At 38.5% G+C, this 12,709-nt stretch overlaps 1 protein-coding gene across 6 annotated transcripts in view; it reads left to right on the top strand.

The window, feature by feature from the left end:
- The window catches only part of LOC130417197 (adhesion G protein-coupled receptor L2-like), a 95,738-nt gene that overhangs the window by 19,981 nt on the left and 63,048 nt on the right, over positions 1–12,709 (top strand). The window lies entirely within an intron of this gene.

Raw genomic sequence — 12,709 nt, 5'->3', positions numbered from 1 at the left:
GCCAGTTTGCAGATAAGATCAGTTAATGAGTTTCTATATGAAACTTTCAAAAGGTCTGCAAGTGTGTGCTGTCTAGTTTAAGAAAATCTATTCAGATTTAAAAGTCTCAGTGTATTCCAGCCAGAAGTGATCAAATCTGCAGACTGGCACAGACTGAAAATCTGAGCTAAAGTCTTGTAGTGTATTTTAGCCTTTAAGAACCTTTTTCCAGTATAAAGAACTTTTTGTGAAACAGAAAAGTTCTTTGGATTGTAAAGGTTATTTAAACATTGAGCCAAAAATGGTTGTTCAACAGCATTGTGTAGCAGCTTTATCTTTAAGAGCGTGTCAGAACACGTGGCCACGTCTCTGAGAACTTTAAATTGAACCCTTTTCAACCACTAAATAATCACATTAACAGCAAACAGAATTGCAATATATTTGTCTCTTTCAATGAGGTCGTGTACAGGTTCAATTTATAGTTGAAAAACCCCAAAGAGTATAAACTCTTGATGATGCAATTCAGTGTAAACAACTTTACAGCGCTGGCTGAAAGAAGCAGGCTGGAAATTGAGAGGAAGCATATTTTCCCTTTTTCTTTCGGTGTCAGGACGCCGAAATGTATATTTCGACCGGGCAGATGGAAGATTTAACAGCCCGCAGCTGTCTCCTCCGCTGGGTGTCTGAGCTCTCCTGCTTTACCGTCCATTTACATCTGATTGTAAAACGTTTTTTTTTTTTATGTGGCGATGACGATCAGGTGCCTTCGTCTAATGGGCTGGGAGCTGCATCTCTTGACATTTTGATTTTAGCGAGTAAGAAGGCTTTAAATCAACGTTGCTGACGGCACTATATAATGTGAAGTACTTTTAGCCTCTGGTGTTTGTGTGAGCGGAGTGTTGCGCGACTTCCATCGCCTTCAGGTGATCCAGTCAATCGGCCTGCTCAAACATCTCTGGAGAGAGAGAGATTGCATTTGTGCGATGCTTCTCAGCTGTGTCCGTCTGTAGATAAAGCTTAGCGCGGGAGGTGGATATGAAAGAATGCTCTTTTCCCTAATGTAAGCTCTCCGAGGCGTCTCGCATTCCACGGTGGACGCGCTTGACAGGTGTTCTGAATGAGCGATACGTTTCATCTCCAGAAAGAATTTTGTGTGTTTAATCTAGTTGTCAGGGCCAGTGCTCAACAATAGGAAATATTTACGCAATGCCGCGGCTGTCTCAACAAGAGAACCTTGTTTGGAATGCATGTGTTTTTGTGTTGTTCGCTCAATCGTCGGCAAAGCTTGTTTGTTGATGTCGTCCTGAAAAACGCTCAGGATGGTGAAGTTATTGATCGCAGATCTTCTCCACTGACATGTGAATGGGTACTGAAGGGAATTGGTACTTTGTCTTTAATGGAAATTGATTTTATCAGCTATTTATCTGAATTTGACTCATAAGTGACTCTTAATAACATAATCCTAAATTATGACTGCTTTCCTTTTTGACCAGATTTCATTTCTCAAATGAAGTATTGGCTGGTATAAGTCATTGATGACATTATGGAGGTTCAAGTAGCGAAACGCAAACAATCAAATTCAGTTAACATAGAGAAGGCTTTGTTTAACCTAGTAAAAATTAACAGCAGGGAATATATGTTTTTGGTTGCAAACTGTACGATCAGACTTTTTTCAAATCAAGTACCACAAAGCCCATGACCGCAGGAAATTCAAATTACAAGTCGTTGTTACTTAACAAACACATGGACACATTGCTTTTCACTATCAACGCTTGACCCATCTGTCGTTTTGTCCCATCGGGCAGAAGACTGATGGAAGGGGTGGACAGCAAGTGAGCCCAGACATGATTGCTAAAGGCCTAACGCTGTTCAGGTGGGGGGGGGTTCTGGACGAGGTCAGTGATCTTAACTTGAGAAGAAAGGCAGACTACCTTCTTGAACGAAATGGGGTCTCTTTTGTGGGGAGAACACGGCTGGATTGTGTTAGCCCCCCCCCTGCCAGTGAAAGACATCAGTTCAGAGCCACACTACATTGCGTTGGCGTGAAAGTGACATTTAAATCTTGGCTCGGTCACAGCAGCCGCTGACAGAAACGGTCCGGGCACTTCTAACATGCCGGATTCACGTGTCCTCGTGTTTGTGACATGTGCAGGTACGGAGGAAAACACTGGGATGGTGATGGAGACATCCCATCATTGACACCATCACTTATATTGTGCACACTGTTTTCATTTGGTGGATGAGACTTTTACAGTGTTGCCATCTCTTAAAGGAACAGCACACCCAAAAATCTAAACTTTATCATTAACTCTACCTTATGTTGTTCCAAAACCAAATGATTTTAATTCAGTAGGACATAGAAATGAGATCTGGAAGAAGAAAGGCTTACAATAAGATCTAAATGAGCAGAAAGTTGTTAGAGTATTTTTTTAAGATGTGTTCACTGCCGTGATAACTTTGAGCTAGACAGATGCAGGTTTATTTCTGTAGCGAAATGTGGGTTCAAATGATGCCGTTGCATCATTTGAAAGTGAATTGAAATGTGTCTGAAGGGTCAGCTTGTACTTGTGGAGGTTGGAGGTTTGTTTAACCAATGAGGACCAAACTGGCATACTTCCTGTGAGATGATTGGAGGACGGCTGTATTTGTCTGCACACAAAGTTGTGAAGTTTGGTTAATAATAGTGCCGATTACGGCTAAAACCATCACATTTGAATACATTTCCAGAAAGTCAAATTTCAGTGTCCCTCATCATTTTTTGTGATTCAGAGTTAGTTAAAGAAAAGTTTGCCCAGAATTTATTGTACATTAAGTCCACTGACTAATGTATTTTAACTACAGGAAGCCTTAACAATTAGTTTTAAAGCCGTCTCATTTCCTGGAACACGTCCAATGATTGTAAATTCTACCCTGGTTTTATAAACCTTATTATAGATTACCTCTGTAATCCTCCGAGGATTATGAGCATGTGCTTCATTTTGATTCAACGCTGCTGGAAAACACTCGCTGTCTGTGATTGAGGTGCTGTGTGTGTGTGTGTGTGTGTGTGGGGGGGGGGGGGGGGGCTTACAGGTTAAAGGTCAGCGGCCTGTTAATATAGAATTGAGGAATACATTAATCAGGAACGACATTGATTATTTTTAAGAGGCAGGTTCAGTCTTATTCATCAAACAGACTCATTGGGGGAAAAGACTTTTACGGGGCGGAATTTTCAAAATGAGCCGGAAGTGGTGCTATCCTGGTAGACCTAACGCATTTTTAAGTGGCTTATCCAAACACTTTACAAACAACATAAAAAAGTTCTAAAAATAAAATAAAAATGACAATTATTAAGATAATTAAAACATTACATTTGTTCAACCAACAGACAAGCTGTTTGAAATCCAATAAAAGCTTTTTATCATTTCAACTAACTTTTCACCCCATAATAGCCAACTGAATTCTCCAGTTAAATCTCATTCACATCCTGCACTCTCTTGTGGTTCACTGAGCTATAAATGATTCACTGAAATCTTTTATAAATAAACTTAAAAAATTGAAACTAATATACTTTTGAAATGACTGTTGAATTCATGCTGTGTTTTTATTTATTTATTTGATCATTTTGGCGAAAGTTGCAGGCGACAGGAAATTTGATGCGCATTGTTAGGAGGTCTCTTCTCAACATGTGTGCGTGTCTTCAAACATCGTAAAAAATCATGACGGTTGTGTAGTGAACATTATTCTTCCATCCAAAATGGTATGATATTTTTTCTAACATGGGGCAGGCCTATAATGTGCTTGACGGTTTTAGAATTTTTTGTGTTGCCCAATAACGGACAGCCTGACCGTGTCCACTTTTGGGGAATTGGGTAAATGATGTTTAAAATAAAGTCTAATCATTCAATTGGATTGAATGAAATCACTGATTTAATCTGCCACCCTGCTTTATAGATGTTTATATAACCATTGACCAGAATACACACTGGCCAACCATTGGGTTGAGAGATTTTGAAAATGTCTTTTCTTGGTGAAAAAACAGATGACACAAACATCTGGAACTATGTGCCCATGCAATTAGTGGAACCAATCTATGTGGAACTATAAAGAAGATATTTTGAGAAATGTGATTCTGTGTCCATGCAATGGAAGTCAATGGGCCCCAATGTTGTTTGCTTATCAACATTCTTTAAAATATTTTCTTTTGTGTATACTATCACTTGAAATGTTTTATTTCTAACATTTTGTATATTTATTAGCAAACACAAATGTTTTCCTCTCGGATTACTTTCTCATGACTGGCTCACTTGAGCATCATTGGAGTTGAAGGCCAGTGTTGATGTGTTTACCTCCGTTTGCATTGCGGCCCAAAAACATTGATCAGCAGCTAAATTCCTGACCTGAAACTATTTGTGCGCTCCTACCTGGGCAATGTGCTTTATCACGGCAAGCTTTGAGTGAACCACAGGAAAAAAAAAAAAAAAAAATGTTCTGATTCCTGAGGCGGAACCGTCTCGCACAGCGTGCAGTCATTCTCCAGCAGTATAGACGGGAAAGGAGGTGGGGAGATCTACAGGAGCTATATGAAGTGGAGGGAAGGGCTTCATCCTGAATACAAATTACTATCCAGGAACTTGAAATAAGGCCGTTGTTAGTGGCACGTAAGCGTGGTTGGGTGAAGATCAAATCGAAGTAAATGGACCTCAAAGAGACCTCCGAGTTTTTGCTGCTTTCGAATGCAAATATGACAGGCCGTTGTTATCAATAGCAAACCTCTGAAGGTTGGTTTTGTCGGGTGGGATTTATCATTCACTTTAATAGGTGCACACAATTCTTTGCACATGGTCTTGCAGGCATTTTTCATCTTTGTGTTATTCACATTCTTATTCTGTGACAATTTATTTACATTATGCAATGTTTTTTTTTAAAGAAAACTACTTTCTATCTACAAAATTGAATTATAATTTTGTACTTTAAATGCAGTATCTGCAAGAGCCAAACCGCCTGTTGAATGCACACAAGAGGACCAATCAGGATCAGCTTTGTTTGTCATGTGACCAGGCTCCTCGGTTGACAGTGGAGTATCTGAGGAAACAATATAACACGAAACAATGTTTATAAGAAACCTCAAGGTCGACTGTTTTATTGAGACTCTTGTCAACTAGAGCAGCTCAAACAACAGTATTTTTTGTTTTAGGTTTTGTTGAGGAGATTAATTGTATTATATTTATCGACACAACACCAGCCAGAAGCGCTAGCGTCCTAATACCTGTGTTAACATAGACTCTCATACTGCAGTTAATGCCAAATAGTCAAGAACGTCAAGAGTCTTGATTACGACAATAAACATTATTATGTTTTGTCAGCCAAACTTATTTCTAAAAAGTAATTTGATCTGTCTCACCTTCTGTGGATATACTGTAACATCCATACAACAATTAGCACAGCCTTTTACACTGCAAAAAATGACTTTTTCTTGTTTTCCAGTAATTTTGTCTACAAATTCTTGATTCAAGATAAGAAAAATAATCTTGAATTGAGGTTTACCTTTTTCTTAGTCAATTCAAGATAATTTTTCTTACCCTATTGGCAGATTTCTTTGCTTATTTAAGCACATATTTAGTGAAATTTCATATTTTTTTAAATACTTATTTTCTTAGGTCATTTTGCTCATCAAGAAAATGCATCATGATTCAAGAATTTGTAGACAATTTTACTGGAAAACAAGTAAAAAGACTAATTCAGAAAGTAAGTGTCATAAAACACATTTTACACATTATTATACTCTAATTTCATGTTTTAACAAAAGTTATAAATAAATAGTTTGTGTGGCTTGAAAAAGTATTGCTTTAATGAATGTTTTGCAGCTAGAACCTTATCTTTCTAAACCAAAAGTGATGTTTCAGAATCAGAAGGTTCTATCTGTGTTTGACCTGTTCCAAAAAAACATTTACAAATTTCAGAAAATGTTGATATTGCATTAATGGTCTCTGTCTTTTGTATAAAAGTGATTTGTTCCTAAAATATTTTTTTCTCTATGAAATGCAAAAACTTTAAAGCTCATTATCTCCGTAGAACCTTTTAATTCCAAGGCGATGAAACGCCATGTTGAATGTTAAATCAACGTTGCTTTAAAGTAAACATGAAACTCTTAAATAACTCATTTTACTTTTCTAATGTTTCTGAATGAGACAGGATTTTCACTGAAAATAAGAGCACCTTGATTTATTTCAATCTGAAACGAAGGACTTTTTCATGGAGAATGGAGAGATATCTGACTGAGAGTTTAGGAAAACAAAACTTCAAGAACTATTTGGCTATTTGTTAACATTATCCAATGCGTCGTAGGGGAAGTCAGATTGTGGGGAAAATTATAACAAATGCAGAGCAAATACTTCTTCTAAATGATGTGAACTAATGAGACACGCACAATAAATATTTAAATAAAATGGTAGTAAAAGTAAATGTTTATTTCATGTTGAACGCAGATAACCTCTTTTGGATGTCTGGATATCCTCAAAAAAACATGACAAATAAAAGAATCTTTACCTTTTTTTGTAAATGAGTGTGTGCTGTTCAGCAGGCTGTGTTGTATCCTGATCTCAGAAACATATAGTGTCTCAATGCTGAGATACAAAATGTAAAAGAAAATAATTGTTTGGATATTAAAAGATTGATTTTGCACATGTGCCCCCCTTTCCAGGAAACTCTTTTGGAAAGTTTTGACTTCACCTCTGGATGTGTCTTCAGTACAGTAAGCCTGGCATTGCTCTTTATATTGGATTATGGACACATGAGAGCTGCCTCGCTTTGCTCGCACATTTTTCTTTTCTTCTAAAGACATTTGGCTGCTGAAAATGCTGTGAACAAAATGACAAAAAAGACAAGTGGACTCAAGAAGTCCCTGCTGGGTCTGTTGTGGGGCCGCTCTTACTTTTCTAAAGGTGACACCCTCCCTTTCTCCTCTCCGCCCTCTTTCTCTCGGAGAAATCCCCCGGCGGAGGCTGGAGTCTGGAACACAATGGAGGCTGACCGGGGGGAGTGTGTTGGATTTGCATGCAGCTGTTTTCTGTTTCCACAGCCACAAAAGCCAATCAAAGCTGCATTAATAGAGGGTGACAAGCATCACCCGACATCCAGACCTCCTGTGTGGACCAGGCTTCACACACTGTTTGCTCTGTAGCTGCGCTGGTTTGCATCCCATATGCTCAGAACTTTCCCTGAAAGCTATTTAAAATCATTATTTTAACGCCAGAATTGCAAAGCTAAGCCATTTGGACATCGGCTGAAGAGGGATGGTGGCATGTTTGATGTGCCCAGAGCGAGTTATCTGATACAAAATTTGCGGCACTACATTACCTGTGATTTTGTTTGTTATCCTTTACTTTAAAAGCAATCATGCGAGCTATGGTGCGACATCCAATTTCAAGGGTGTTGATAGAAAACACAATTTGTATTATAGAGAGGGTCTTAGCCGCAAATACCCTGTGATGAAAATCAGCAAAGAGAGTTGCGCGAAAAGTGCTATATTGTGCGACGGCATTGCTTGCTTGAGCCCCGTAGCGAGGGCTTCAGGTGGGGGCAAAAGAAAAGCTACTTTTCCCAGCCGCTGACCAGAATGCCTGATAAGGTTCCATGTCAACAAAACCGGGGAAACAGAATCGCAGCCAATTAGGTTCTGCCTTGAGCAGTTGCCATGGCAATGGAATCGAACATTCTGTGTTATATATTGTTTACAGCCTAGGATACCCCCTTAACATGATTTAATTTAAAAGCCAAAGTAAGATAAAGGGGCACGAGCTTTGGCAGACTTGTTTAGGGTGACTGTGTCTTCATTCTCAGCTTTGATGTAAATCCCGACTGCCGCCGGCTGTGGTTTGCTGAGGTGAGTTTGAAAGACTGTGCTGCTAGTTGGAAATAAATCGAGTTGCTCTAGAGAGGCGGTAAGTGAGTGACATTTTTAGACTATCACACTACATTGTAGACAACATAAAAGAGAATTCTTTTCTCCAAAGAACCCAGAACTGACGCCTTGTGTATTTCGATTTATGTTATGCCACAGAAGAAATGTATTTTTGTTGTCTTCAAATAAAATACATTTTTTGCTTTTTTTGCCTAATCAAGAAATTGTTAGCATCTTGATTTATTTTCAACGCCATTTGAAGCTAGCAGATACAAAGAGGTCCAGACACAATTTCTGACAGAAGCTTCTGTCTTTTGGAAAGTTGAAGAAACATGAAATCAAAACCCTGTTTTTTAATAAAAATGTTTCTGGTTTTATTTATAACTGTGTGTAGTTCTATGAAGAAATTGTTCTATGAACAACTTGCATCATTTAGACAATGCATGCCATTAGATAATGTTAAATAATGTCATCATATCTGTATAGACATTGTTTAAGGACATTTCTTCATCAGGATTTGACTCTTTTTTGGTATGGAACACTCACTTTTTATGATCAGCCCCTATTGGATAAATGAAGTGTGTCGCTCACTTATTCATGTTTTTGTTTTACCAACATACTCCTTGAGTTTCAGAATCAATTATCTCTCATTTTGTTTTTATAATGTTATAGTATTTCAAGTTGGGAAAGTGTTGGTTTTCCTAAAGCTGCCCGTGTTTGAAGGTGAGGAGCTTGTTGACTGCAGGGGTTAGAATTCTTGATGGCTTTGTAATTAGTTCCCTGGTTTCCAGCTTCACTTCCAGATAGACTACCAATTCCTCGTATTGATTTAACAGTTTGCCTCGGCTCTCTCGGGCCCCTGAAACATGCGTCTTGTGCAGGCCTCGGCCAGCTCTCTAGAAGCAGACCCCATCAATTTCTGGGCTTTCTGTTGACAGTTGTTTGTGAGCAGACCACATACATATGATGGATGCACGAAGCTTCTGCGGTGAAGGTAGAGCCGGTGGAGCGGCCGCAGGGCATGCAAAGATAGAACGTACAGCTTGTTTGAAAGCCACAGAACACGCTCTCTCTTTTTCTGCACAGTGTTTAAAAACTGCTGTGATAAACTTAGCCGCCAAGAGGAACCGATGTTTTGCAAGGTGTGTCCTAAACTAGATCTAGACCTTCAAACGCACACATCTGACTTGTATCCTGGGCTGGACCTTCTGATTCAGATTTGAACAGTTCTGCATCAGTCTGACATTTGAATGTTTTGACATTAAAGGGGTCTTTAACCTGGTCAATCACACGCAAGCGTTGCGAATTACAAATGATGACAGTTTCTTCTTTAGATAAATGTTAGACCTTATACAATGGTTTGATCACATTTTATTTGTTCGTTTGTTGTTATCGTCTGATATTGTTACACTGATTTGATTGTGCTGCCAAAACACAGAAATAGTAATAAGGGACCCAACCAGCAAGAAGTGCAGTTTTCATCTGGTCTCTGTGGTTTTATAGGTCATATGGCAGTGAATGTAAACTAGGCCAGAGGAAAGTGTGATATCACATCCCATTTTTCATTTGAAATATGAGTCATGAGCCAGGTGAAAACCATATATTTCATGCTTTTTACAGTACTACAGTAACTCACATGTGTGTTTGAGCTCAAACATGCGGATTGTGTTAAATATCTTTTGATGGTTTGCCAATGATCAAGGTGTTAAGTTCATTACGTTCTGTCAACTGTATTTGTGATGTCAGATGCAACTGAACATAATTATGGAGTTACAGCTCAAGATAGTCCATTGATATGACGCTGCATGTTTAGATATAGTTCAGGATATAAACCACTATATACCTCCATTCGTGTTTGGAATTGGAAGGAATTTTCCACTTCGCATTAGCACTGAAATAACTTCAATATGCATTTCATGTCCAAATTCTTTTATTTGGGAAATGTTCAGTTAAATTCAGCAGTTATTGGGTAAATCTTTAAATTTCAGTCGATAAGTATCATACTGTACATACGTTGGTGATACATCATCACCACTGGAATCCTATATTGCTTGACTTTACCCTGAATGGTATCAGACGAGTTCTGATGAACCTTTATAATAAGAAATGTGATTCTTTGCTTCAGTGTCAGTGTGCGGTGGAGTGAAATGTTATCACAGTAACATGAAAGAAAGGAGCAGAGCCACTCGAATGTTTACATCAGCAGCATTGACGTGTGTTCATGCGGATCTGAAACGGTGCCAGGACAGCGCGGGGGTAACTAGCGTTTAGCTGCTAAATGAGTCTGGTAGTTGGTTCCATGACAGAGCTGCGAGTGAATGGCAATATGAGAAAGTGTAGAGGGTTTTTTCTCATGAAGGCAACAGGCTGCGAGAGGCTAATTGGGGAGCACGGAGCAGAAAACACAACTGGCAGCTGGAGCCCTTGGGATGAAATGTTGCTGCTAACAACTGTGATCATTGAGAGTTAGCGCATGCGGCAGCAGCTCTCGCTCGCGCTGTGATCACAAACACATCTGCTCCAATGCTATTACAGTTTTGAACATTTCATTTGTTTTTATTTTATTTAGTTGTCTGTTTTGATGGCACTTTTTTTGTATTTTTTTGGTAAATGACTCAGAATGATGTTCATTTTTATCTCTCATAACACAGCGCTGCAAACTGTTCCATCTGCATCAGAATTTGCAGACCAATAACATATAATGGGTAAAGTTCGAATGTGCCGCTGGTGCTACATTTACCATCATTCGTATTTTCAGATTCACCAGGATCTCTAAAATATTTTCATATTTGTTTTGAATTTGTTCCCATTGACAAATCAATCTAAATTCACACCCCTCTTGGTTTTTTTCCAGTCATTTCCAACAATTGTTTCTGTCAAATGAAAAGAAATGCATGGCTCGCATGTATTGAGTCACATTGTTTCTTTCTCCAACATGTTGCTGCACAATACAAAAGTGTCAGAATCATTTGTTGAACAGAACACAATTGAGCAAAAGAGTAAATCTCTCCCCAAACACAGCTATCTGGCTGCGGTCAAATGTGCGAAGCGCGGCATATAGATTTTTTTTCTCCTGCGTGGACTCTACACTATAGTCTCTGTTTCGATCGGTACGACTGTAAAATAGATTAAATTACACTTCATGCTGGTAAGATTCATGTCTCTCTCCTCTTCTTTATTCTCTCCCATTTCGTTCACAAATACTTGAGTATCAAGACTATTTCTTTACAGTTAAAGCTCAGAATACTTTGATTTGCTTTGGATCAACGAGAACTAGGAGTACGAATGATTATATTGCAGCACATTATTATTCTGACATCATGCAGTTATATAGTTTGTATGCGTTATGACATCATTCAACAAGGTAGTAAATGTACATCACTTACATGCAAAATATATACATGAGATGACAATACAACCATTATTGAATGCTTTTTTTATAGTAAGCACTTCATCTGTATATGAAGCTTCATTAGTAAACACAAAGAGTACATGAACTTCATAGGGCTGTCGGTGGTGTTTTTTTATCACATTATACATCTGTTTATTTTCTAAACATGTGCCTGATGTGTCTGCAGCATCACATAAACATAAACATATGATCCGTGACACAGCGATAGAGAACATCTCTACATTTTAGTCAGTAATATCCACATCTCCTCTCACTTTAACCTCCGCCGCATCTTAGAAAAGTATAGCAGACATCATAACAACAGCCTCTGCATGGCACATTATCATTATATCATATAGTCTGATGGGCTTTTTCATATCGGGTAAATGTACAGGTGTTTTGCTGTTGATCTGTCAGTCACGCATTTAAGCAGTCCAAAGGCATTACTGTACATTTGTGTTAACGTCTTATATATGTTCAGCTCAGCATTTTCTGGATCAAAAAGTGCTAAAGGATCTACTTGGTATTACTGCAGAGGTCTGAGGCAGGGGAGTCATGTGCAGATTTAAGAGCAATGTTGTGACATTATGTCAGTATATTAAACACAATGCACGCTGAAGAAGAATCTGGAGTTTAGAAATGGTACCTGAGAGTCAAAGTTTCAGTTTGAAAGCATTTGTTGTTGTGTTACTTTTGAGAAATGTCTAATTGGTGGGTTTATTGAATCAGCGTGATTTTTATCTTACAATTTAACTCTATGACAGCTTGGATCAACTACTGCACTGTTTTCAAAAAATGCTGAGACCCGATGAGACCGTCGTACTGAATCCATCACAATTTTCAGCTTGAGCTCTATGAATATTCACACAACACGTCTGACAAGTGTATTTGCACGTCTTTTAAAGTGGTGATGAAACAGGTTTGTTGTATTTCAAATAGTAGTTGTGCGACTCCAAAGCGCCCCTCATTGCAGTTTGTGGTTTTACTGTCGTCCTCTTATCTTCGTGCTACAGCACTGGAGTCACGATTGTTTTCCTTTCAAGTAATTATTCGAGTAAACAGTTAATAACAAAGAACAAATACATTCATTAGGAGCAGTGAATGATTTTCTAATTTTCTTGTCAATATTGTTGTTTGTTTAGTTTTAACAGTATAATAGACAGCAGTGGGTCTATTAGGATGTATTTCCACTGCGAGTCCTAAAGCATAAACCAAATATTTAAAGACCCTTGTTTGTTTTCTTTTTTGTCCCATCGGTTTTCTTTCAATCTGTGCATGAGATGCAGGTTTGACCATTCATGCGTGCAGAAAGCAGTTAGACAGCCGTCTGGTTCACAGTCAAGAGCTCAATACAGCTAAAGCTCAGGGTGTGTTATTTTTTTCACATTCACTAAAGCATTCAAGCCTTTCAAACTGTACAGTTCGTTGACCTTGAGCCGGTACAGATGCGTTCGACG

Source organism: Triplophysa dalaica, chromosome 3, assembly GCF_015846415.1.
Source record: "Triplophysa dalaica isolate WHDGS20190420 chromosome 3, ASM1584641v1, whole genome shotgun sequence".
Classification (NCBI taxonomy): domain Eukaryota; kingdom Metazoa; phylum Chordata; class Actinopteri; order Cypriniformes; family Nemacheilidae; genus Triplophysa; species Triplophysa dalaica.
This window is presented reverse-complemented; position numbering and strand designations above follow the sequence as displayed.